Raw genomic sequence first — 24,131 nt, forward strand, 5'->3', positions numbered from 1 at the left:
GAAGATCATTTGAAGAAAGTGTATAAATAGGATAGAATTCAAGTTCTTCGGGGAGCTTTCCCTTTGAATTTTCATAATAGTTTTCGGAGAGCTTTGGATATTGAGTGATCTTTAGTTTCTTAGTCTTGGGGAAGGAGAATTCACTTCTCTTCCTCTTATTTTTATTGCTTTCAATTTCAATTACAATTTTCTTGGATCTTGGGTTGGAGAATTGAAGAAATTTCACTTGACTAAATTAACCACTAAGCTAAAATTGCTCAATCCTTCAATCCCTGTGGGATCGACCTCACTCCCGTGAGTTTTTATTACTTGATGCGACCCGGTACACTTGCCAGTTAGATTTGTGTGTTTTGGGAGAAATTCATTTTTCCACCAAAATACTCATCAGGCATCACAACACCACACTTAAAGCTTGCTTGTCCCTAAGCAAGTACTGGAATAAGAGAATGATGAATGAAATGACAAGATGAATGAATCATTATTGTGGAAGTCATGTTCTTGGTTTTTTGGGGTTTCATGCATAGCAACTTAGGTTCATTCCTTTACTGGCTTTCAGACCTTTATCATGTCCTGGAATACTCACTTGATTGCACCCTATGAGACTTTTATTCATTGATCCTTTTGTTGTTTTCAGGGTTTGATTGTGCTCTTAGGCTAAGTGCTCTGTGAGGGGGCGACTCTTTATGATAAGCTTTCAGCCAGCACTCCCGAACCAGTTGGTTCAAGGTGCTAGGTGTTAAGACACCCCTAAGGACTTACTCCCTCAAGTCTCTTTCCCCCATACATACACACCATAGGCACATGGTTTGTTATTTTCTTTTCTTGAGACCTTGGTGTCCAGCACCTCTTTGGGTTACTAAGTGTTCTGTAGCAAAGGTTACTCTTGATAGTGGACTTTTAGCTGATAATCCCGGGTTAGTTAACCCAAGTTACCAAGTGATAAGGCACCCCTAAGAGCCTATTCATCCAAGTAAATCCCTTACACAGGAACACCACAGACACTTGCCTCAAGATTCAAACCCTTGGTGCCTAGCCTTATTTCTTACTCTTTTTCTTTTATTCTTTAACTTTCATTTTTCATTCCCTTTTTCTTATTAGGATCTTGTTATTTAGCTAGTCTCATGGGGTGTGTTTCAAGCATATGATTCAGGACAGATAGTTGCCTTCCTACCTTATTGGTGAACCAACTTAGCTAATCTATTACCACACCACAAAATTAGGAACTTACTCCACAATATGAATTCTACTCTGGTCTTTTATAACAAGCATTCTCTTTTTATTTGGCTTAAAAAGGACAAGCATACAATAAGCAAGATGGAATTGAAAACAAGCAATTTGACTAGCAATCATAGACCTAAGCAAGGAGAATACTAAAAACAGAATTAAAAATTCTAAACTACCATGGAAGCATGTTCTATTTCATACATGATTTTCCTTATTTAAAACTTGAAAAAGATGGGACAATGAGGGAACTCCACCACCTTTTACTCATGGAGTTGCTCCTGCTCTCCTTCTTGTTTGTCCTCTTTGTGTTTTTCTTGAGTGCTTGCACTCCCACTTCCCTTGCTTTTCCCAATCAACTTCTTCCAGAAGCCAGCGTCTTCCATCTTCTTCTTCAGTGTTTCCTTCTGCTGTTTCACCTTCCTTTCCTCTTGTTCTGTTAGCTCTTTTTGGACTTCATCATACTTGGGGATTGCAGAGTTCAGATTATGCATATGACTAGACATATAGTATAACTTGGCTTGAGTGTTTATGTAGAACTCCTCCCTATGTAGTTGCCATCCTTCATTCAGTATGCTGAACTCATTGAATGCCTTCGCCTGAGCTAGCTGTCGTTGATTGAGTTCTTGAAGGCGCTTGTCTTGTCGCTCTTGTCTTTCAGTCACTTGATTTATGGCTTGAGTAAGTTGGGAATAGTGTTCCATTTGCTGTTTTTGCCATTCTCCTTATTGATTCATCCAATTAGAAAAGAGCTCTTCTTGACGATCCATCCTTTGAGCTTGAATGTGCAGTTGTTGTTCTTGTCCCTCCATATAACTCCTTGCTAGCTCCTCAATGGCTCCGTGAATGTGATTCAGGTTTATGTTGGTTGGGTCATAATATTCTCTTTGTTGGTGTTCTTTCAGATGAGACTCTTCTTGGTGAGGTCCTTCTTTTGGCTTTCGCTTCCCTATTTGAGGTCTTCTTTGTTGTTGAGCAGGTGTCGTATAAGTTAGACGCTGAAGCGTAATTCGCCTCCCAGGGTTTACCCACTCTGGATTGCTGTCCTCGAAGACTACTTTGGCTTTCATACACAGTCTGAGGATGGTGCTGGGATACCAAAGCCTGGCACCCGAATTAATCTTCTCAGCTGACTCTTGAATCCCCTCAGCTATAAGTTCATGCACATTGATATCTCCACCCTCTACTAAGCAATGTACCATGGTGGCTCGAGTAACGTTGACCTCAGAATTGTTTGCGGCTGGGAGGATAGACCTTCTCACGAGTTCAAACCATCCCTTGGCTTCCGTGCTGAGGTCTCCTCTCTTGATGAATCGGGGTCTCCGATCCGCATACCTCTCCCAGTCAGCTGCTATAACACATATGTCGGTCACGATTTCGGTGAGTTCATCATTGTCAGGGCTCTTGCTTATTCTTGCATGATAACTAGGCTCATCAAAATGTGGTGATTTCAACTGAAGAGTCCTTGTTATAGCATTGGGGCTGAAATCCACCTCTCTCCCTCTTACGTAACTTTTGAAGGTGGGGGCCTTGGTTTTGTCTTCTCTGACCATATTTGCATAGAACTCTTTGATGAGGTTTGCATTTATCTTCCCCTCTGGGTTTGTAAGCCTTTGCCAACCGCTTTATTCAATCTTCTCTCGAATCTGTGGGCACTCATCCTCGTCAATTTGGAATGTTAACTCAGGCAGTATCTTCTTGAGCTTTATCCATTCAAATTCGAGTTCATGGAATGTAGTTTTGAATCTCCTCTCGTCGAAAGGAATGCTCTCCACTGGTTCCTTCCTCTTTTGCCTCTTGGAGCTTGATGATGCCATGAGTAGGAGTTGATGTGTGAAGGAGGTGGAAGGTATGGTTAGATGAGGAATTCGGTTAGTTAGGATAGGGTGTAGTGAAAAGAAGGAGTGTGGGAATTTGAGAATGAGAAGTTTGGACAACTGGTTGTTAGAATGTGAAGTACAAAGGATGGAAATTTCGGATGTGGAAGGGGTGGGGACTAAAATCACTTATATAGGGAAGTGGTGAGTGAATGAAAAGTGTGGATTGATGGAGTGGTTGTTTGATGGACGGTTGGGGTTTTGCATGGAATGAGCACAAGGATCATCAACTTTATGATGGTGTTGGTTCAGTTTCCAAGCTTGTTCTTTTTCCAATGTTGCATGGCAACAATTCCCAATGCAATCCCCTTGAAGACAAGTGTATACTCCCCCTTCATGAAGTGGCCGAGACTTCTCCTTTCAATTGTCCCATCAATTTTTCTACAGAATAACAAAAATGTGATTATTAAATGTGTGGATAGTGACGGCAAAAAAAATAAAAAATTTTTCTTATTCATGAGTACAAACCAACTAACTAACTGAATGTCCATGTATGCAACATTGGTGACACCAAACTTAGTTTGGTGTCATGTGGTGTAAAGGATTTGTTCAAGGCCTTAAGAGTGACATAATATGGGTTACATTTATGTTCTCTTAGTATGCCTTGAACACCAAACTTGTTCTTCACTATGTGCTGCATACAAGGATACATTTAAGTGCATGTCAAAGTTTAATTTTGATTTCATGAACTCTTGCATTATTCACTATTTTAAAAGCATATAAAACATGGGTTGCCTCCCATGAAGCGCTCTTTTAGCATCACTAGCTTGACGTTTTTCCTTTGTCAGGGTGGTTGGTAGTGCTTCAAGTCCTCCCCCCCTTGCAGTAAATCTATCTCTATTGGCTTCATCAAGGATCTCCACATGTTCTAAGGAGAGAACTCTGTTGATGGTAAAAACTTTAGGTAGCTGAGATGGGATGGTGGGAAGATCGGGGGGGATAGCTGGGAAGTAAGCTGAGATCACTTTATCCCCTGGAGAAAAGTCCTCTGTAGGGATCTTCTTGTTCCTCCACCTCCTAGGCGCCTTCTTCTTTGTTCCTTTTGATGTTGCCTTGCTCTTTGTGACCTCATCTTCCAAGGAGATTTTGTTGCTGGTCTCATATAACTCTAGTGGTTTAGGTTCCTCCTGATTTTCCTTGAGCTGTGTCAGCTTCTGAACGCCTTGTTCATCAACCAAGGGGATTCTCGGATGTGCTGGTTGTGCTTCAGTGCTTGTTTCTTCCTTCAGTATCTCACTGTGATCTTTGCTTGGTTCTTTGTTCTCTTGATCTGTTTCTTGTGAGGGTTTGAAAACATTGAAGGTGAGTTGTTCGTCATGGATCCTCAAAATTAGCTCCCCTCGCTCCACATCTATAAGTGCTCTGGCTGTAGCTAGGAATGGTCTTCCCAATATAATTGGGTGGAGGTGACTCTCTTCCATGTCCAATATGACAAAGTCTGTGGACAGGAAGTATTTTCCAACCTTCACCAGCACATTTTCAACCACTCCTACTGCTTGTTTTTGAGTTTTGTCAGCCAGCCTGATAACTACATCTGTGGGTATTATCTCATTGATCTGCAGCCTCTTCATAAGGGATAAAGGCATTAAGTTGATGCATGCTCCCAAATCGCAGAGTCCTTTATCAATCATTGTTTCTCCTATGGCACAGGGGATGTAAAAACTCCCTGGGTCCTTCCTCTTTGTAGGCAGCTCTGGTTGAATGAGAGCACTGCACTCCTTATTCATCACTATTGTTTGTCCTCCCTTGAGTGAGCTTTTCTTGGTCAGCAGCTCCTTCATGTACTTAATGTATGAGGGCATTTGTTGGAGGGCCTTGATGAATGGTATGTTTACATGGAGAGATGCAAATATGTCAAGAAACCTTGAGTATATTCTCTTCTCTACACCACCATTGAGTAATTGGGGAAAAGGTGCATAGAGTCTTATCAGCTCCTTTTGTGAAATTTTGGGTGCTTGGTGCTCCTCTTCCTGTTTCTCTGCTGATGTATCTCCAGGTTGTTCTAATGGTTTGTTCGGTTCGTCCTCGGTCTCCTTATCACTTATAGTGACCATCTTGCAATCTTCCCATCTTACTTTCTTTGCTTCACCTCTCGGGTTTTTCTTTGTGTCACTTGGGAAGCTGTCTGTAGGTTTGGGAATCTGCTCAGAGAGGTATCCCACTTGAAATTCCAGCCTCTTGATGGTGTCTCCCTGATTCTTGATATTGGCTCGCACCTCCTCCTTGAACACCTTGTTATCTTGAATCTCCTTGCATATGCCTTCAAGTAGAGTCTCAATCCTTGAGAGTCTGTCATCAGATGATGGTGGGTTGGGATTGGATGGATGAGAAGGGTTATCTTGGTTTTGGTATGGATGTGGAGAGGTGTTGTTAGGGGGGTGTTGATATGATCTCTGTGTGGAATGTTGGTGAGCTGCATGGTTGTTGGGGTTGTGACGTCTCTGATCTTGGCCTTGATCTTGTTGATTTCCCCACCTAAAGTTTGGGTGATTCCTCCAACCAGGGTTGTAGGTCTTGGAGTATGGATCATGGGTCTGCCTGGGTGAGTTTCCAATGTAGTTGGCTTGTTCATGCTCACCTTCTGCCTCTGCATTCACCCCCTCTTGGATTGTTGATGAGGTGGTGATTGCTGTTACTTGGTTCCTCTCCATCTTCTTGGTGAGGTCGGCCAGCTGCTTGGTAATAAGCTTGTTTTGGGCCAGCAGTGCATCCATATTGTTTAGCTCTATCACTCCTCTAGTGTTGCCTCTTTCAGAATCATAGAAGTAGTCATTCTCTGCTATAGTCTCAATGACATCTATGGCATCCTCAATGGTCTCTTTTTTGTTCAGAGATCCCCCGGATGAGTGGTCTATTGCCTTCTTTGATTCATAGGAGAGGCCTTCATAGAAAATGTGTAGCTGCACCCATTCATTGAACATATCTGGTGGACACCTTCTTGTCAGGTCCTTAAACCTCTCCCATGCTTCGTAGAGAGTCTCACCATCTTGTTGCCTGAAAGTTTGAACCTCAGCTCTCAACCTGTTGATTCTTTAAGGAGGATAGAATCTTGCCAAGAATTTGTTCACCACATCTTACCAGGTTGTTAAGCTCTCCTTCGGAAAGTTCTCCAGCCATTTAGATGCTTTGTCCTTGAGTGAGAAGGGAAATAAGAGTAGTCTATAGGTGTCAGGATGAACACCGTTAGACTTCACAGTATCACATATCCTCAGGAAGGTGGTTAAATGTTGGTTTGGGTCTTCTTGGACACCTCCTCCTCCGAACAGTTGTTCTGAACAAGGGTGATGAGCTGTGGCTTTAGTTCAAAGTTGTTGGCATGTATGGTTGGCTTTTGAATGCTACTCCCATAGTTTCCTGGGTTTGGGTTCATATAAGAGCCTAAAACTCTTCTCTCCTGCCCAGCATGATTTGCTAGACCTTCTCTGCCATGGTTGTGAGCCTCTTCTTCATGATGGTTCTCCATATTTTCATCCATGTTTGGTTCAAAATACTCCTCTTCTTCCTCCGCACCAACTACTCGTTTTCCTCTTGCTTCCCTCCTTAATCTCAAGAAGGTCCTCTCAGGTTCAGAATCAAAGGAAGTTGAAGCCCCGCTTCTTCTCCCTGTCATACAACCAACATGGCACAAGCAAGGAAATAGATGCAGAAAGTATTTCTGTTAGAATTGTTGTTAGTGTGAGTGATGCAATATATCAAACAGTTAGTGGGTTAGTGGACTGAATTGTAAACAACTAACAAAATGGGTAGGGGAAAGGGGAGAAAATAACTAAAACTGAAAGTAAATTACTCAAACAGAATTTTAAATCAAACAAAAGAAAAATGCTCAATCTAGTTATCCTCAAATTTAATCATTGTTGATACAAAATCAATCCCCGGCAACGGCGCCATAAACTTGATGCACGGAAACTTGTCTCTCAACAATTTTCCTTCGGCAAGTATACCGAATTGTTGTCAAGTAAAAACTCACAATAGAGTGAGGTCGAATCCCACAGGGATTGATTGGTCAAGCAACTTTAATTAGAGGAATGTTCTAGTTGAACTAAGCAGAATTGGATTTGAGATTTGCAGAAAATTAAATGGCGGGAAAGTAAATAGCAGAAAACGTAAATGCTGGAAATAAAGAGCTGAATGTAAATAGCAGAAAGTAAATTGCAAAATCTTAAATGGGAATGGGGAAGATGCTCATAAAAGTAGTTTGCAGAATTTAAAGAGAATGGGTAAGATCAGAAATGGGGAATTTATTAGGCTTATGAGATGTTGCATTCTCCGGATCAAGTTCATTTTCATCTCTTCCTCAATCAATGCATTCATTGATCTCATTGGCAATCTTAAGTGATCGAATTCTAATTTCTTGGTAATTCAATCTCTCAAATCTTGATCAATAGCCAATTCCTTGGTCAATTGCTCATGAGAAGAGATGAAGTATGGTCACTGATTATACCACATGTATTTCCAAACCAAAGTGTTGGTAGGATTATATGTCACTATATCCATCCAAACCCCAATTTGGTCCAACATGAGAAAGTATTTCTAGCATGATCTCTTCATTCCTCTTCCAAAGTTCCGAAGAGATCCAAGTATGAATAGCTTCTTCTCCAAGATAACTACCCAATTAAATGAAGATTGAAAGCTTTCTAGTAAAATCAAGAGAAAAGATAGAAGAAGAATAATGAAAACTAATATTGATCCATCAAATTACAACAGAGCACCCTAACCCAATGAAAGGGGTTTAGTTGTTCATAGCTCTGGGAATGAAAAGTATAGATGGAGAGTACATTCTGAGAATTAAACTAAAAGTTGCAGAGAAAGTAAAATACAGAGAGTAGTTCTCCAATTTCCCAACCCTTTTTTGATTCAAAACTACCCCTATATATACTACTCTTCTGATCTTCTAGTTGGTTCTTCAAATCTTGAATATGGGCCTTTGGATCTTGAGTTTGAAGCAGTTATTCTCTTCAGTGGGCTTAGCTTTACTTGCAGAGAGAAAGTGTGAAGTAGGCAGGGACTTTTAGCTTAGGACGTTAGTGGCGTTAACGTTAAGTGAAAGTGTGGGTTCGAGAACGTTAGTGGTAGTCACCTTTTTCACTAACGTTCCTAACCCAAGGGTGATCCACGTTAACTTCAACGTTAGTGGCACCAACGTGACCACTAACATTGCCTCTTGATCCTTCGCACACGTTATTGGGACTTGCCTTTTCCAATAATGTTGAGAATCCTCCCTTCCCTACGTTAGAGTTCACGTTAGTGTGGCTAACGTGACCTTTAACGTAGGCTTGCCAAATCTTTGAAAATGTTAGTGACACTTACCTTTGTCACTAACGTTTCAAAACGCCCCTACTTCCCACATTAGAGTTCACGTTAACTAGGTTAACGTGGCTTCTAACGTGGTGGTGATAGCCATCTCCAACGTTAGTGACAAAGGTGAGTGTCACTAACGTTGGCTCATCATTCTTTCATCCACATTAGCTTTCACGTTTGTCCTGAAATTAAGCAATAGAGTGCATCAAAGTTCTAATCCAAATCATGAGACATGCATCATCCAGTTTGTCATACAATTCTTGCATAATTCTCATAAAATCATGTAAAGTGCACAATGTTTGCTTGAATCAAGACGTAAGTGAAATTCTACCCAAAACTTGCTTATTTCCTAAGAAAATGCATGAAACTACCCTAAAACAGTAAAGAAAAGGTCAGTAAAACTGGCCAAAATGCCTTGGCATCAGGGGTAAAAGTTTCTCTTTTAAAGACACTTTGCAATGTTTCTTGTAGTACTTTCTTTTCATTTTGAGTAGCTTTATTTCTATCTCATCTTGTTTGGTTTGTTGTGAATATTTCATTATTGCTTATGGATATTTAGTAGTTAATATTTGCATGTTGCATGATATGATGAATAAGTGGTGAAACACCAAGAAATTTCCAAGAAACCTTTTTCTAAGGGCATACCATTGATTGGATTGAAGAAAAATTGTGTTTACCAACTTGCTTGGAGTATTTTGTTTGTAGAACATAGAAAAGAGCTCGAACAATAATAAACCACTATTTTATAATTTATCTTATGCTCAATTGAGTGGTTTTTTCAAGTCTTTGCTCACTTATTCACATTATTTGCATGGTTTTACAAATCCTTCCTAATTCTGTGATATATGTGAAAACATGTTTCCTAGGCCTTAAAACTGTTAATTTTAATTATCCTTTATTACCATTCGATGTCGTGATCTGTGTGTTAAGTATTTTCAGGCTTTATAGGGCAGGAATGGCTTAGAGGACAAAAAGAAAACATGCAAAAGTGGAAGGAACGCGCAAAAATGAAGTTTAGAAGAAAATGACAGCGACGCGCGCGCACGGACGACGCGGACTGATGAGAGAACTTTTGCGTGGTCTAGAAATTTGCGGATAAATCCTCGTTGCAAGTATAGTTTCTAAACCTTCAAAAGTCCTTTCATACAAACGTTTTGGGTGTCACAAGTAACAAACCCCTTAAAAATTGTTAACCGAGTATTCAAACCTCGGGTCGTCTTCTCAAGGAACTGCGAGGAAGTATGTTATTATTATTGGTTATAAAGGTTGTAATCGGGGTTTAGAAGGTGAGAAGCAAGTAATTTAAATGACGAGTGAATTAAATGGCAATTAAAAATAAATAATAACTATAAAACAACTTTTGGCAAGATAAAGGAAATTAGAGGTCCAACTTAGTTATCTCTCTCAACTATAATGAAAGTTGAATCTAAACTCCACTTGGTCAACCTTTACTAGGGCAAAGGAAAGTCAATGGACTAATTAATCTGGCCTTTGAATCCTATTTATTTCCTAAGAAAAGGTTGGGATTACTTAAGTTCCGCTCAATTAGCAAGTCAATTATGTTGAGTTTAATAACTGTTGAGTTACTGAATCCTTAACCAGAACCAAAAGGGGAAAAAGTAAAATTGATAGAATAATAAAAACATCCTTAGATGGGAAGCAATGATAACTTAAATCAAAGAGAACAATCATAAACTGAAAATACCTCAATTATCATTAATTCAAAGAACAATCTGTGACATGGAATAATTCATAAATCAAATTATAATAATCAATTCAAATGTTGGAATAAATAAAACTAAAAATAAAAGAACATTAAACCTGGGATCCAGAGTTACTCTTAAAACAAGAAGAAATCCTAAATCCTAAAAGAGAGAGAGAGAAGATCTCCCTCTCAACTAAATCTAAATCATTGAAAAGTAAAATATGCGAGCTCTCTCTTTGAATGGATGCATTTCCACACTTTATAACCTCTGGTCTATGCTGTCTGTAGTTGGATCTGGCCAAAAAGGACTTCAGAATTCGCTGGGGGCGCATTCTGTAAATTCTGATATGTGGCCCCTGTCACGCGTCCGTGTGGGTCACGCGGTCGCGTCATTTGGAGCCTTTCCTTGCCACGCGGTCGTGTCAGTCATGCGACCGCGTCATATGCGTTCTGCTTAAGGCGCGCGGTCACGTCAGTCATGTGGCCGCGTCGCTGCTGATTCGTGCTTGGTACACGATCGCGTCATCCATGCAATCGCGTGGATACCAGTTTCCTTAAAGCTCCGTTTTGCTTCCTCCTTCCATTTTAGTATGTTTCCTTTTTCATCCTTTAAGTCATTCTGCCTTAGAAAATCTAAAACTACTAAACACACTAATCACGGCATCGAATAGAAATAAAGGTAATTAAATTAATTGATTTTAAAGCTTAGGAAACATGTTTTTCACAATATGACATAATAAGGAAGGGAAAGTAAAACCATGCAATTAATGTGAATAAGTAGGTGAAGAGTTGAATAAATCACTCTAATTAAGCACAAAAAAACTCATGAAATATGGGTTTATCACGGACGCATGCCTCGCGCAGAACACAAGCGGCGCGTATGCGTGGCAAGGAAAATCTCCAAATGATGTGCACGCGTGACCTACGCGTACACGTGACAGACGCCACGTGCAGAAAGTTGCAGAAAATGCCCTCAGCAATTTCTGGGCCCCTTTTCGGCCCAAATCCAAGTTCAGAAACACAGAATAGAGGCTGGAGAATGAGGAAATCAAATCATTCATCAATCATTCATTCATAATTCACAATTTTAGGTTTTTAGATGTAGTTTTTAGAGAGAGAGGCTCTCTCCTCTCTCTTAGGTTTTAGGAATTAGGATTTCTCTTAGTTTTAGGTTTATTTCTTCTCAATTCCAGGTTCAATGTTCCTTTAATTTAATTTCTCTTCTACTTTTATTCATTCTATGACTTTAGTTTGTTTATTTTCCCAATTTGATATATAAACTCTTCATGTTAGATTTGAATTTCTATTTAATACAATTTGGGGTATTTCAGATTTATGACTATTTCTTCAATTTATATTATTGATGCTTTTAATTTTCTCCCCCTTTGCTTTGGTTGAGTGATTGATGACACTTGAGTTATCAAACTCATTTTTGATTGATAATTGAAATTTCCTGGTTGATTTGGATCCCTCTAAAGTTAGTCTTTCCATAGAAGTTGACTAGGACTTGAGGAATCCCATTAATTGGTCCACTTGACTTTTCTTTATTTAGTAATAGTTAATGATGCGCATAAAACTAGTTATGCTACGATTAGGAAATTGCACGATCGGCAAAATTCCTTCCGGCAAGTGCACCGGTTATCGTCGTCAAGTAAAAACTCACAATAGAGTGAGGTCGAATCCCACAAGGATTGGTTGAGTGATTTTGGTAAGTGACAACTAAAGTTGACAAGGTGAAGCAAGAAGTGTTGTTGGAGGTGTGGTGAGATTGTTTTCGGCAAGAGGTGGTTATGCTATGATGAAGGAAAAAGTGTATGAAGGATGATTGATGGTGTGGGACTCGTCCCCCAAGTGGTCTTTTATAGTGCCCATGAAAACTAAAACTCATGGAATTTGCATCAAAATCATATTGTTTGGATGGTTCATTACTTTGTTCTTCATTTAACCATTTTTGGTTACTTTAAGCTCAAGAAAATGCATAAAACAACTAAAACTAACAGAAAAATACTAGTGAAACTAGCCTATGATGCCTTGGCATCAGTTAACTAAGTGGGAGCAATAAACAATTTTTATCACAATTGATAAGGATAACTAGGATGGGATTTCCAGTTCTTATACCTTGCAATGGTTTTCATAATAATTAATTTACCTTCTTGCCAATTTATTTCCTTGTTCCCTATTTCAAAAACCCAAAAAGATACTTTTCCCATAACCAATAATAAATCATACTTCCCTGCAATTCCTTGAGAGACGACCCGAGGTTTAAATACTTTGGTTATAAATTTTATTGGGTTTTGTTACTTGTGACAACCAAAACTTTTGTATGAAAGGATTCTCTGTTGGTTTAGAAACTATACTTACAATGTGATTATTCCTATGAAATTCTTTACTGACAGGAAATCCGGTTCGTCAAACAACATGCCTTGTGAGATTTGAGCTTTAATAGATGGTTGCACTTTTCAACCATAATATTGTTCTTGTGTGTGATTTTACTCCTTCATTATTGTGATCATTGATTTGCATGATTCTGTATGTCCTGTATTTGTGTTTGGAAGCATTTAGCATGATTGAGGCCATCTTTGATGATAAACTCACTAACCTATATGGCCGACCCTTGAATTCACCTTTGTGAACCCTTTTGAGCCTATGAATCCCCTTTTGTTCTGATGATAGCACATTACTCCCCTTAAGCGGAAAACCATTGATGTCCCTGAATTACTCTTTGATTAGCTTGGGTGGATTAGTGTGTAAAGTCTAAGTGTGGGAGAATTTTGGGAATCATTGGTTATAGAGGCATCAATTCATTGTGAAAATTTTGGCAATTGGGCAATGCTCATGCATTCTATTAATTAAAAACATATGCATTCATAGTTCAATTGAAAAAAAAAACCCTTGTGCATAACAAAGTATAAAATAAAAGAGTAAATAAAGGATGCATATGCCATGTTTGAAAAAATAATGCATGAGTGAGGTGAGATAGAAAGAAATGGGTAGAAAGGTTATATTGTATTGTGAACATAGGATGTAGGATTAGGTGGACACTCAAACTAATCAAAGAACTAATTCTTTAAGTTCACTTAACCATATTTCATCCTACCTAACCCTAGCCCCATTACATCCCTCTAAGACCTCATGATATTTGTTATTCATGCATTAAATACTAGTTGATTATTAGATGACTTGCAAATCTTTGAAAGGTATGATAAAAGGAGAATTGAGTGGTTAAACCCTAAATACTGAGCGAATTGAGTGGATACACATCCGGTGAGGGGTTCGATCGCTCAATTCTATGTTCTTACGCCTCATATTGTATCTTCTGGCAAGTTGTCTAATTAGATGGTTTTGATAAACTCAATTCAATTCCTTGGACATTGATCTTAATGCATGAACTCTTTGCATTGGCCCTAAAGCTTTCGTATGATGAATTGGAATTTCATGGTTTGTTTACACCAACTCTCATTGCAGTACATATTAGTGATTAGTCTTAGGATAGTTGCATGATTTAAGTAGTATATAGCATAAAGTCATTTTCCCTTTCATCTATCTCCTTTGTGTGTGGTTAGCATGAGGACATGCTAGTGTTTAAGTGTGAGAGAATTGATGAATCCATATTTGATGATGATTTCTGGTTAGGATTGAATGGATTTTCATCACATTAACTTGCACTTATTCCCTTGAATAGCATGTTTTTGAACTTTCCTCCCAAATTGTGCTTGATTATGAAAATATGCTCTTTCGTGCCTAATTTGATCTATTTTTATTCCATCAGCCTTCCATTCGATGCCTTGATATTTTTTGTGAGTGATTTCAGGTGTATAAGGTGGGAATGGGTTGGAGAAAATGGAAGAAGAGCATGCAAAATGGAGGAAACAAGAATAATCAAAGGAGATGAGCTCAGAGATGTATGCGTACGCACAGCTGCCCAAGCAGAGAGCGTGGATTGCTTCGAGCGCGTCGCGTGTCCATTCCAGCATCGCCTAGTGTGCGTGCGCACGGCTACTTGTGCGTACGCACAGGACGAAACTTTTTGTGAGGTGTGCGGACGCACGCATCTGTGCGTCTGCACAGGTGTCCGCACATTACTTCATTAAAAAAGCATGTGCCTCGTGATTTAGGGGCTTTGGAGGCCCATTTCTGAAGTTCTCTAGCTCATATTGGAGGTGGAAAGGAAGACACAAGATAGCATATCATTAGTATAGTTTTAGAAGTAGTGGTAGAAAGTTTTAGTTCAGTTTTTCTCTAAGTTTTTCATCATCTCTATTAGGGTTTTCATTGTAAGTATTCTCTTATTATTACTCTTTATAGTTACATTGTCATTAATCTTTTCTTCTAATTCAAGTTATAGTTCAATTTTGCTTCTCTCTTGTAATTTTAATTTCTTGTTGTTGAATTTGATGTTTGATGGTTGTTTCATGCTTTCTTATGTTATTCTTGTTGATTGAGATTGATTGTTGCTTTTACTTTCAAGCTTTTTCTCATTTTTTCCATGTTTAAGCTTTTTGCCCACCAAGTGTTTGACAAAATGTCAAACATGGTTTTAGGCTAAATTTTTTGGTTCTTGGCTTGGATAAAGTGAGCAATTGGTTTTCTAGAGCTGGAATGTCCAACATTTAGTCCCAATTCTTGGGTTGTTAATTGTTCTTGTTCCCACTAACGCTAATTTGTTGCTAAAGTAATTAGGAAGCAATTTAGGATTTGTGGGTTGAGAACACTTATGCTCATTTAACTTACCTTTCAATGTGAGGGTTGATCAAGTGAGACTAATCCATCATAATTGTCATAGTTATGGTTCCAACAAGGAAAGGACCCTTAGCTCACTCCAAGCCAAGACTCTTTTTTATGCTTTTAAGCTTTCATATATTTCTATGTTAATCGCTTTCATACTTTACTTGTTTATATTACATAGTCGATTCTTTAATTTCTTAATTAGTTCAATCATTACAATTTTGCATGTTCTTTTATTGCTTTATATGTTCATTTCTTCATTCACAACCCCTTGATCACTACAACTGGAATTGCACACTCACTGTTCTAAAAGTTCTCTTAGGGAGGCAACTCGAGAGTTAAATAATCTCGGTTTTGAATTGGTTTTGCTTCTGACACATCTTGTGAATTACCAATTTTGATTGAGGTCCCATTTGTCGGGTTAGGACTATACTTACAACGCTAATCCTGATTTGGATAACCAAGCTCCTAATCCATATGCAATTTGGGCCCTCGTCACACGCCCAAGTCAAGGATGATAGCTGGCGTGCCATGCCTTCGATACCAAGTGGCACGCCCAAGTGTTTGGACCTTCACCTCCTCCTCTGGAAAATGTAACTGGTGTGCGATGCCTTGGTGTTCAAGTGGCACGCCCATGTTGGTGTGACTACTTCAAGCCTGGCATGCCATGCCTAGAGTCCCAAGTGGCATGCCCAAGTATTGGGTTAAAGTTGGCGTGCCACGCCTTTGATACCAAGTGGCACGCCCAAGTATTTGTCCCCTTTTGGATTAGTGAACTAGCATGCCATGCTCACCAGTTCAAGTGGCACACCCATTGTGTATGATGGGGTTGGCGTGCCATGCCCAGCCTGGTGTGCCACGCCCCTTTTGTATCCTTCAATCTTGCTCTCTGAAAAATGTAACTAGTGTGCCACGCCCTTGTTAAACTTCAAGATCTCCTTTCTGGAATTACCAACTGGCGTGCCACGCCCTAGTGTTGGCGTGCCACGCCCAGCTTCACACGCCCAGCTTTATTTGTTGTTTTCTTCCTTTTTTGTTGCTCTTTTCACCTGAAATTCAACACAAACCCATTTCAAAGCAATGTACCATAATATTTATCATTTGGTTCATGAAATTGCATTGATTCAATGATATTATGCTCTTTTTATGGTCCTTTTAGATAGGAAAAAGAGGTAGACGATGCAAGTCATCAGTGGACAGGAAGGTAATGAGCAAGGAGTTGAGATTGGTAATAGACTTGGAAGGGGAAATAGTGATGGGTTGGATATACATGAAGCAGGCCCAAGTGCCACACCTAATGCAAATCCAATTGTTGAGGAAGTGGATTCTGACTTTGACAAGCCTTGTGAGTATGAGAGTGAGGCATTTAATAGTCCAATCTCAAGTGATGATGAAGGAGAACATGCTACGATGCATTCAATGAAGATTGTGCTTATGGAGAAGTTGATTCAAGGTTGGACAAATGTATGACACTATAGATGCATTCAAGAAAGCCTTGAATGATTACATTGCTTATGAGAAAAAGGATGCAATTTGAATCAAGAATGAGAAAGAGAGGATATGAGTAGCTTGTGCTGGTGAAAACTGTCCTTGGTTGACATTTACATCCTGGAATAGTAAAGAGGTATGATCTAACTTCTTGTATTTTACTTGTGTAAACTGTAATAACATGTAATCCTAATTCAACATTATTTATATGATAATGCACAGGGATGTCATGTAGACATGTTGTAGTAGCAATTAGCAAGATTGGTTTAAAGGTTGAGGACTTTGTACACCAATAGCTGACTATAAATTCAATCAGAGAGACTTACTTCTATTGTATCCAACCTGTGTAAGCAATGAAAAATATTAGAAGCCCACTGAGGCTCTAAGAAAATTTCCTCCCATTATTAAAAGACATGCACATTGTCCACAACAGAAAAGAAGAATAGATTCTATAGAGAATGACATGAACACAAACAAGATAAAGAGGAGCTTCGAAGTAACTTCTCGTATGTGCGGCCAAAAGGGACACTACTACAAGACCTGTAAGAATGACGCTACAAATCCTTCTTGAAAGCCAATGACAAAGAAAGAAAGGATTGCAAAGACTAAAGAGGATCAACAGGCAAATAAAGTATGAAGCTAAGTACTCTTGTACTATTCCATTTGGGGATCGATCTGTTATTATATTTGGTTTGTCAATGACTTAAATGTCCCAAAAATTGATTACATAGGAGTTTATATGTCCTTTATCAATTTTGGTAAGGGGTTAAGTATCTGCTTGGCCTAACTGGATTACTTAATATCTGCTGGCTAATGCAGCAAAATCCAACAAATCCAACACCTCATCATCTACTCCTAGTGCTAATAATACTAAAGTGCTATATAACAATCTGGTGGGACTTAGATACATTTCATTTATGTACAATAACAAATTTTATATCTTTACCTTATTGAGTGTGCTATGTGAAACTAGGCTAAAGCTAAAAAGTATAACAAAAAGAAGTCCAAGAGAGCAATAAAACCTCCAGCAACAAGTGAAGAGATCTTGTTATCTCAATTTGCTCTCCAACGAGAGCTCCTTTATCTTATTATTGATAATCTATTGATCAATTGATTCTGTATACATGTTGGAGATGATAGTAAAGATAAGACAGCTAACACATCTCAATTGAATTCATCTGCATCAGCTAGTAAGGTGCCACAACATCCAACCAACCTAGCTCTTCAAAGAAGTACAGTTTTTAGGTCCCCAACTCCCTAAGCATTACCCCAATCTATTCTACCAACTATGGCACTATGTATTCCTCTAGCAAATGCAAAACCATTTGCTCCACATAGTGTGTCATCCGAAACAATAGCAGTTGCTAGTGCTGGAATTACATCAAGAATTTTCAACTTCATCTTTACATGTGGGTTTAAACCTCCTAAGAAGATTGGATAAATTGTGATATTTTGTTTTAGTTTATTAGTAGTATGTTGGTAGTATGTTATTAGTATTTGAGACTGAATTCAAGACCTTCTAATGATATATTTTGGTGTAGCAGCATCTTACTATCTTTAGAAAAAGTATAACATGGTATTAGATATAAGAACATATTTTGATGTAATATTTTAATATGGTATTTTAGTGTGGCAGCAACTTGCCTTCTTTAGAGAATGTATATAACTACAAGATTATGTTTATGTTAAATGTTCATTTAGTTGTTCTTCACGTTTCATTAGGTTTTCCTCCGCCTTATAATTTTGATTCTGATAGTATCTCCCGTGTTCACCACTAGATGCTTGATAAATAGAAGATACATATTCATCAAGTAATGGATAGAAATTGCAATGAGGTGATGCAGTCTTCAATAACAATAACTACACATCAATAACATTGAAATAAATATCGTTTAACAATAATCACACATCAGTAACATTAAGATAGAAATCATTTAACAAATAATGAACCACATGGTTAACAGTACCTTAAAATTTGGACATCCAAAAAATAGCTTGTCTGGATTTTTCTCTATTCTTGACATGTATAGAATAGCATAAACTCCACATTTACATGTAGGAACAACAAATCTTCTTCTGGTGTGATTACTCACAAGCATATCCTTCTTTGCCACTTTAGCTATGCTCGTCACCTCCATCTCCTTCAACTCCACTCTTGTTCATTTTTTAAGGTTTCGCAGCTTGCAGAACAACAAATAGAAGTTTTCATACGAGTATTCAATCTATTGTGACATTGTTTTCAATTGAAGAGTTAGGGTTAATTAGATCTTTGTCGAATTTCATCTGTGCGTCGTATCAGTTTCCATCCAATTCGAAATTAATAGTTCAAGAGATAATGGATATCTCATCCCATTAATAATCTATGTAAGCATTTTTTTTCGTTAGCCTTTAACATTAAACTTGATGAAAGAATGACATTATCCTAAAATTTATGAGAATAGAAACCGATTTAAGATTTTTAAATTCTCAGAAATGGTGTTGTCCTGGAGGTAAAGGTCAAGATCAGGATCAAGATCGGATGATTGTTTACTGTATTTGGATTTTAGACACAAACTTCGTCCAAAGTATGGTTGCGTCCATACTCCCCCCAAAAAATGCTTAGTGTGTTAGCAGTCGAATTCAACTTAAAACCTTAATCAAAGTTGTCATCAACTTTCATAATGTTGTCAAAGCTTGCTACCTCTTCTCTAGCTTTGTTCTCGCCGTGTTTCCAATTCAATGCCAAAAACCTCAACCTCTCTTGCACAAAACCCTTATTCTTCAAACACCTTCGAAGAAGAGCAACCATGTCTATTCCCTTCGATTTTGGTTTTCTAAGTGAAGGAACTCTTCCATCAGTTTGTTTCTCCAATCCTCGAGCCGAATCTGAAACCAAGTTACAGGACAAGGTGCCAGTTTTTCTATTTTTTTGTTGCTCTATTAAAGGGAGAAGATGAGAGAATAAGGCCATTTTAGTGCTTACTTTTGTATTATTCTCTTAATTTAGGAATCTGGATCAGACAAATGGCCAATTCTCCAGCGATGGCAGGTGCCTTGGCAATGGCAAACACTTGCGTTAACTTCTCTGTCCTGTGGATTAGGGTTTGTTTTGAATACCTACCGTGATTTCATATTAAATGTGTCAAATAATGTAAAATCATGTAGAATCATATTACTGTTACCGTTGATTTGTGTGTTTATTCAGTTATTTGCTTGGTTTTTGAAGGTTCTAGTGTTAATTCTTTTCCAACTAGTTTCGTTTTCACAGGTTTGGTTGAGGCAGCAGCAGTAATAAATCTAAGCATTCAGTATGATGAGCTATGTTTAGATGAGAAATCAAAGATAAGTTTCACGGAGCAGGGGTATGCAACATCTTTTTTAGACTATTACCCTTATGCTTTCACAAATTCTTTTGGCAAATTGTGAAGTAGCTTCTACTTTTTCGCTTTTGGTTAGTGATTGTTAAGGATATTGAAGTGATGCAGGCATTTCATGTTTTTATAGCGAGACCACAAGATAATGCTTATAGTAGTCAGTAATGTAACTTATGCAAAAATTTTATTTTTAACTTTAGGTCTTTGCCTTTTTGACTATTTTCCTAATTTGGAAAGCACTTAATCATGTAAATCTATCTAAATAACATAATTGTCTTTCCAATGTTAAAGTAAAGTCTGTTCTGATTAGGTTATATTTTTGTATTCATTTGGCAGCCTTATAACTGCTGTTGCACATGGAATTATTTATCGTATGGCTAACAGTTAACAGCCACTGTCAGAAGACTTCTTCAAATATGATAATTGATCATTCCAAAAGTTTTCAGAATTTCATAGAATACAAGCAAATAGTTTCAAATGTTTATATATATGCCAACAATTTATTCCACTACAGAATGTGTTGTAGCTTTCTTGCATAATTATTGTTGCAGTGTGTTGTCTCAAACCTCATTCTAGTCAGATTTTGATCTATAGAATCATAGTATCTTATGTTGTTGCTTATCTCATCTTCATTTAAAGGTGAAACAATATTTCAGATTGGGGAGTACCTTTCGATCTTCAAAAGGGATGGCTTTTGTGGGCAAGAATCGGACTAGCTGGTGCCCTAACTGCCATGGCGATGACTGGAGCTGTCATGTCCTTCTTTAGTGGTGAAACTCTGGAAATGGTGGTAAATAATCTTGGCTTTCAATGGGAGATGGCCAGTTTCAGCCACTGAAGTAGCATAATTGTTTAAGTACTCTGTACTGACTCCACTTCAATAATTTGTAATATGTTTCCATCTTAGCATGAAGCTTTACAGCTGACTATAGCCAAATTGGGTTTATTGAATGCCGAATATTAGATGCTCAAAATCTTAGGGGCAAGTTATTTCCTGTTCAAGATTACCTAATTTGTTCATAGGAGTTAATTAAGCTTGTGTGATTTTGATCTTTGGATTGTAAGAACCGCGATTAATCGAATAGGTTAAATAAGTGATTAATTATCCAAATTTGATTCCAAAAAGTTAGAGTGATAACTTGAGGTTTTAAACATCATTTTTGGACTCAGTGGGCCTTTCCGAGTCAGAAAATGTGTTTTCTACAAAAAACCGTGAAAAACTCTGAACTGGCAGTTGAACCGGTTGAACCGATTCAAGTCTGTCCGGTGCTGCTCGAGAGAAAGTTGAAACAATCAAAAACCTTATAAAAACACTAGAAATGGAAAAACGGACGTTAATTTTAAAGGTTTGGCCCGAAGTTGGGCCAAACAGACTAAAAACGCTAACGGGTTGGACCAAAACCAAGTTGGGCCCAAGCCCAACATATATAAGGGTTCATTAATGAACCCAATCACTCATAACATACTCAAACACACCCACACATTACTGAAGAGAAGAAGAAGAAGAGAAACCCCAAGAGCACTATTCATCCTCTTCTTCTCTATCTAATATCTTCAGCTACGCTGCTCCGATTTGTGTGCCGTCAGCGGCTACGCATTTCTTGTGACGAGCTCTACAAAATCCAGCCAAGAAACTGGTAAGAAAAACTTGAATCTCTCTCAGTTCTTCTTCTCAAAATTTCGGGTATCTAGGGCTTGGGATTAAGTGAGTTTTTGTGATTCTTAGTGTTTAGGTTCACTCTAATCCTTGCTTAGCTTTGGGTTTTGACATCCAAATCTGTTTGGAAAGCTAAGAGCCTTTGAATTCTTGTGAACTTTTGATTTATGTTAAGCCCTAGGTTGATTTTGTGGTGATTTATATTTATATAGCTTGATTATTGTGAGTTTGGAGCTTGTTGGTGCTTGATGGAGTTACATTGGTGGTTGGATTTTAGTTGAAAGCTCATTTGGTTCATATTGGGAATCGGCCAAGGTATGGTTTCAGTTTCTTCTATGTAGTATATAATATTCATGGACACTTAGGCTAGTAATCCATACGATAGGATTGGATTTGAATGCTTGATGAATTGTTGGATGTTATTGTATGATGATGTTTGATGAAATGATTATTTTTGAGTTGATATTGATGATTGATAGTGATGTGATGAGGATGTATGATTTGTGGAGTAGAGGAGTGAATTGTGTTGATAAATGTGATATTGATGTTGATTGATTGGTAATAAAGTTGGAAAAATGCTAATGAGGTTTGATTATATGTAATATATTAATGTTGCAATTGAGAATGAGGTAAAGTGAAGAAATATGTGGCAAGCTTGGTGTAATATATCATAGAGTGTTGATTTTGATGAGAATTGGAGTTTGGAATGGTTTGGTTTGGTCTTGGTTGTGTTTTATAAAGGAATTGTGGAAATTGTGATTTTGGGTAAAAGTTAGTTTTTGGAGAACTTTGTTTGATCATAACTTTTGCCTTGGTTTTCAAAATTAGGTGAATTTAGCTAAGAATTAAAGATCTTTGAAAACCCTTTAAATCGATATAAAGTTTGTGAAATTTAGAATTTTGTAGTGGAAGTTATGATCATTCAAAGTTGGTGTTAAAAATCTGAAATTCTGCAAAGTTGCAGAATTTTATGATTTTTTATATGTGCGCACGCATAGCCTTGTGCGGACGCACAACCTGCGAAAATTTTGATCTGTGCGGACGCACACACCTGTGCACATGCACAGGTAGGAAAATGCGTTCTGTTTGCAGCGCTAGCACAGCTTGTGCGCGCACATATCTAAGGAAGAATTTCAACCTGTGTGGACGCACACGTTGGGAAGGCCAGTCTGTTGGGGGAGCTGGCATAGGTTGTGCGAGTGAATAGAATTTTTTAAGTTTTGACACCTGTGCGTACGCACACCCCTGTGCGTACGCACACCTTTTAAAACTCTCAGGAGCGTGCGCGCGCACATCCCTGTGCGGTCGCACACGCCCTGTTTCTCAAATTTTGCTTTGTTTTCTACTATTCTACCTCTCCAACAAGGTTGTAAGCTTCTATAACACCTTTTTAAGACTTTTGGGCATATATTTGGATACATGAAAATAGGAAAGGATTTTAAGGGTCTTAGACGATATTATTTGGAAAAATTTAGAAAACGGAGGCCTAGGTTTCTGGCGTACTGAAGGTGGTTTAAAATTATGTGGTGAATGGTTGATGAATGAGATAAGGATTAAGGAACTTTGAGTTCGGAACTGAAATGTGAAAGAACAGTGGTCGAAATGAGTCGATGGCTCTGAATGAAGTGATGGATCCATCTTGTATTAAAAATATTTTTGAAAACCACTGCACTACTTTTCATTGAGATTATGAGACGTTATGCATCCGGTAGGGGCCGAGGTTAGATCCCGCCTGTCGAGGTAGTGGCGGCGGCATAAGGGCGGTGGTTCATCCCGCTTGTGCTTAGATGTGAGACTGGTGGCAATAGATCCCGCTCGCATCCCTTCAGATCATCAAAGCGTACAGGCACAAAACCTTGGATAGTGATCCGAGCACTATATCTCGGGGGTTCCCACACCATGATTCTGAAGGGCAACATCTCCATAGAGATGTGTCGGGTTGGCAGTTGAACCAACAATGTGATATCATAGCCAATAGGACAGGCATTCATCATGTGCATTTTCCATCTGTTTGTATGCTTTGCTGACTTGAGATTTTTTGCCAATTTGTATAACATGCCTAATTGCTACTTGAATTAATTGCTTATTATGCTCCTACTTGTGTTTTACTTGCATTGTATATAATTGTGCTTTCCACTGGGATTGAGGAGGTTCGGAAGGCGGAGGCGAGGGGATTGCATGGAGGGTAGGCTAGTGAAGGCTATGGGACAGCGGTGTGGGTTTAGATAAGAAACTTTCCTAAGATGTAGTACCCGGTTTATTTATGTTAAGGTTTTATATAATTATGCTTAATTGTTTTAGTATGCCTTAAGTTTGAATCTTGTGATGGATATGGAGCTTAGGATTGCCTTTAGCGTCCTGTGATCTTATATCCGACATCACTGGGCACTGTTACCATACTAAGAACCTCCGGTTCTCATACCATATTTCTATTGTGTTTTTCAGATGCAGGTCGCAACCCACCTCGGTGAGTTATTTTGGACGGTGACAGAAGCGGAGGATCTTGGATTCCTTTGGAGTCTTTTTGGTTTATTTTGTTTATATGTCTCTCACTTTCGTATTTTGGTTTTGCCTAGAGGCTTGTATTTGAGAGAACCAAACTGTATAAGCTATTTTTACTGTCAGGTTTCTGTATGGTCTGTATATGGCTAGCCCGCTTAAACTCCGCGAGTCGTGGCTAGATTTCTTATGATATTAAACTATTATACTATTATCTTTGTTTATATCACACCTGTTTCTTGTGTTTTAAGTTAAACGCCTTATATATATATATATATATATATATATATATATATATATATGAGCTT

General features: G+C 38.3%; 1 pseudogene; it reads left to right on the top strand.

Moving 5' to 3' along the window:
• The window catches only part of LOC107643633, a 38,793-nt pseudogene continuing 32,734 nt past the window's right edge, over window positions 18,073–24,131 (top strand).

The sequence above is a fragment of the Arachis ipaensis genome, chromosome B05 (genome assembly GCF_000816755.2).
Source record: "Arachis ipaensis cultivar K30076 chromosome B05, Araip1.1, whole genome shotgun sequence".
Lineage (NCBI taxonomy): Eukaryota > Viridiplantae > Streptophyta > Magnoliopsida > Fabales > Fabaceae > Arachis > Arachis ipaensis.